The following is a 4,502-nucleotide window of genomic DNA, read 5'->3' on the forward strand; positions in this document are numbered from 1 at the left end:
GGAGAATGTGAAATGCTGTATCTAGATCCTTGCTCCTCAGAAGTATGGTCCTAGGACCAACAATTTCAGCATTACTGGGAGCTTGTTGGAGCCCTGGTGGTGCAGTGGTTAAGAGCTCGGCTGCTAACCAAAAGGTTGGCAGTTCGAGTCCACCAGGCGCTTCTTGGAAACCCTATGGGGCAGTTCTACTCTGTCCTATAAGGTCGCTATGAGTCAAAATCTACTCGACGGCAATGGGTTACGGGAGCTTGTTAGAAATGCAGAGTGCTCACTTTCAGCAGTACATATCCTAAAATTGGAATGAGACGGAGAGGATTAGCCTGGGCCCTGTACAAGGAAGACAGGCAAATTCATGAAGTGTTTCATATTTTTTGTCACATTATAGGGATTGCACAGGGTCACATAACAATATGTACATAAATTTTTCTATGATAAATTAACTTGAGCTGTAAACTTTCACCTAAACACAATAACAAGATCCTCAAGTGTTTCATTTGCACAATATAGTTTGAGAAGCACTGCTGTAGGTCAATTCCCACACAACCCAGCTTCAGATCATTTTTGCTGCTGGCTCCACTCTTATATTTACCCTTGAATCAGTGACACATTCAGGAATAAACTTTATCTTTGCTGCCGTTGTGATGTTAACTGCTCTCAGGTCAGCCCTGACTCATCATGGTGACCCCGTGCACAATGGAACAACACACTGTCCGGTCCTGTACCATACCCCCGGTCAGTGGTGGATTAGGCCTTTATGACTTACAGGGTTTTCATTGGCTGGATTTCAGAAGTAGATGTCCAGGCCTTTCTTCTTAGTCCATCTTAGTCAGGAAGTTCTGCTGAAACCTGTTCGCCATCATAGCAACACACAAGCCTCTACTAACAATGCATAAGGTACATTGGTTGGGAATTAAACCCAGATCTCCCACATGAAAGAGCATTCTACCACCACACAGCAAACTTTATCTTACATCTTATAATTGGCTTCATGCTCTATTAACAAGTTCAATGTTCCAGTGACTTCCAGACTGGGATCCTGCTTAGCTCTGGCTTTCTCCCAGCATTCGGAAGATGCTTTGATGCAGAGCCCCAGCCTGCCAGCTGTAATTTTAGTCCAGCTGGTAAACCTTTTGGAAAATGAACCTATACAATTTTCTTCATTGTCCACCCGGAATTCTCTCCACCCCACTGTCAAACTAACCTATATTACTTTCATGCCATCTGGCCAAACCAGCAACACACCAGTCCATGCTCTAAAAAGTTTTAGCAAAGATTTTCCGGCTTCTGCCACTGGTCCCCCTCACTGCAAAGAGGTTCTTCCCTGTGTCACTTTGCAAGCCTTTTTACTCTTGCACTCTCTGTGGAGAGAGTAGCAAGCTTATCAGCTTCTTCATTGAGCCATTATTAACGCATTTCTCACCCTGCTGTTCACATCTTGTAAAGACAGTTGACAAATCACTATTTCCAGCAACTGTAGAGGAATGAAAGGTGCTGCCCCCCATTCACATAATTTTACCATGGCCACTCTCTGACATGGCTCCTCGTCTACCATGGGGTACTGAGGGAGGAAAAAGTGTTAACAGGTAGGAAATACTAGCTTTTATACTGATCCAGTGATTTTCTTTTCATTTTTACATGCTTATAGAAAATGACTATTTTGCTTCAGTAACATGACAAATAGTAATGATGCATACCATTCATAAAGCCTTTCACGGCTTCCCAAACACTTTCATTCCAGGACTTCAGTTTATCCTGCATATCTTCAATGGTAGAAAAGACATTCAGCAGAGGGGGAAAGAGAGGCTCAGAGGGGTTAAGTGATTTTTCCGAAGTTCAAGCTGCTACTTGAACCCAACTATCATAATTCCAAATCATCACAATTTGCATTACAATATGCTGCCTCATATTAAACTATATTCAAAAAGTTAAGCATTCAAGGATAGGAATGCTCCTGGTTCCCAGTGCTTTCCTCGGCATTTCAGGTGTTTAGTTTGAGAAAAATAATCATCAAAACAAATGCATAATACGTTCCTTTAACTACTGCTCGAAACACATCTAGTGCTTGTGATTTATCATAGATTTTTAGATGGCTTAACTTTCACGGAGCTGAATATTTTTCAGGTCAAATATGAAATCAAACAGTCAGTATACTGAGAACCAAACGGAAGTCCAGGAATGCTGAATATATTTTGCTCTGTGTCGTGTACTAAATGACGAATGGGCAGCCAGGGCTTTCAGGGTTATAATTTCAGCCCAAGGTTCTGGTAACTACATAATATCCTTGAGTGGTTTATGATACCATAAGATGAAATTATAGCTCCCAAGGGATAAAAGTTGTTGAATACTTTCAGCCATTGAGTACCATAACTAGCCTGTCCTCTATAGCAATTATAGGAAAAACTATATGAAATGTCTAGTTGTATTGACTAATGACTCTAAATATAGAAATTATTTTTTAAAACAAGAATGACAGGCAAATGATCATTCATTCATTCATTGTTGTTGTTGTTATTGTTGTTAGGTACCGTCAAGTTGGCTCCAACTCATAGCAACCCTGTGTACAATAGAACAAAACATTACCTGTCCTGTGCCTTCCTTACAATCGTTGCTATGTTTGAGCCCATCGTTGCAGCCACTGTGTCAATCCATCTCATTGAGGGTTGTCCTCCCTTGCACTGACCAAGCATGATGTCCTTTTCCTGGGATTGATCCCTCCTAATAACATCTGAAATAAGTGAGATGAAGTCTCCCCATCCTCACTACAAAGGAGCGTTCTGGCTGTACTTATTCCAAAACAGATTTTGTTCATCTTTCTGGCAGTCCATGGTATATTCAATATTCTTCGCTAACACCATAATTCAAAAGCATCAATTCTTCTTCGGTCGTCTTTATTCATCGTCCAGCTTTCACATGCACATGAAAACCTAACCCCAAACCCGCTGCCATCAAGTCAATTCCAACTCATGACGACCCTATATAACAGAGTAGAACTGCCCTACAGTGTTTCCAAGGCTGTAACTGTTTAAGGAAAGCAGACTGGCACATCCTTCTCCCGCTGAGCAGGTGGTGGGTTTGAACTGCCGACCTTTTTTATTAGCAGCTGAGTGCTTTAACCACTTCACCACCAGGGCTCCTCTGCATGCGTATGAGGCAATTGAAAATGGCATGGCTTGGGCCAGGCTCTTCCCAGTCCTAAAAGTAACGTCTTTGCTTTTTAACACTTTAAAGGGTCTTCTGCTGCAGATTTCCCCAATGCAGCAATTCATTTGATTTCTTGACTCGCTGCTTCCATCAGCATTGATTGTGAACCCTCCAAGTAAAATGCAATCCTTGACAACTTCAGTATTTTCCCCATTTATCATGATGTTGCTTATTGATCCAGTTGTGAGGATTTTTTTTCCTTTATATTGAGGTGTAATCCATACTAAAGGCTGTAGTCTTTGATCTTCATCAGTGTTTCAGGTTTGCTTCTCCTTCAGCAAGCAAGATTGTGTGATCTTTGTATCCAAGGTTGTTAATTAGTCTTGAACACAGAGTAGCTAAAGAGAACAGAAGAAATGATAAAGTAAAAGAACTGAACAGAAGATTTCAAAAGACAGCTCGAGAAAACAAAGTAATGTGTTATAATGAAATGTGCAAAGACCTGGAGTTAGAAAATGAAAGGAAGAACATGCACTGCATTTCTCAAGTTGAAACAACCAAAGAAAAAATTCAAGCCCCGAGTTGCAATATTAAAGGATTCTTGTGTGTGTGTGTGTGTGTGTGTGTGTGTTCACAAGCACATGCCCACTTGCTTTAGGTGAAGGTTTACAGAGCAAATCCATTTCCCATTCGATAGCTTATACACAAATTGTTCAGTGACATTAGTTGCAATCCCCACAATGTGTCAGCACTCTCCCCATTACCACCCTGAGTTCTTCATTTCCTTTTGTCCAGTTTTCCTGCCCCTTCCTGCCTTCTCATCTTTGCTTCGGAGCAGATGTTTCCGTTTTGGCCTCATACAGATGATTGTTCTAAGGAGCACTTTCCTCACAGGTGTTATTATTTATCTTATAGGCCTGTCAATTATTTGGCTGAAAGGTGATCTCCAGAAATGGCTTCAGTTCCAAGGTAGAAGGATGTCTAAGGGCCATAGTCTTGGGAGGTCCCTCAAGCTCTCTTAGACCAGTAAATCTGGTCTTTTTTATGAATTTGAATTTTGTTCTACTTTTTTTCCCCCACTCTAACCAGGACCTTCTATTGTGATCCTGGTCAGAGCTGTCGGTAGTGATAGTTGGGCACCATCTAGTTCTTCTGGTCTCAGACTAGTGGAGGCTGTGGTTCCTGTGGTCCATTAGTGTTTGGACTCTTTGTTTCCTTGAGTCTTTAATTTTCTTCACTCTCCTTTGCTCCAGACAGAAAGAGACCAATAGTTGTATCTTAGGTGGCTGCTTGCAAGCTTTTAAGATCCCAAACACTATTCACCAAAGTAGGATGTAGAATGTTGTCTTTATGAACTATGT

At 41.4% G+C, this 4,502-nt stretch overlaps 1 non-coding gene across 1 annotated transcript; it reads left to right on the top strand.

The window, feature by feature from the left end:
* The first annotated feature begins 264 nt into the window (after window positions 1-264).
* LOC111749901 (U6 spliceosomal RNA) lies at window positions 265-372 on the top strand. The gene has a single exon (XR_002785074.1). It is a non-coding gene; the product is annotated as a U6 spliceosomal RNA (small nuclear RNA).
* Window positions 373-4,502: the final 4,130 nt, after the last annotated feature.

This window comes from Loxodonta africana, chromosome 9 (assembly GCF_030014295.1).
Source record: "Loxodonta africana isolate mLoxAfr1 chromosome 9, mLoxAfr1.hap2, whole genome shotgun sequence".
Taxonomy (NCBI): Eukaryota; Metazoa; Chordata; class Mammalia; order Proboscidea; family Elephantidae; genus Loxodonta; species Loxodonta africana.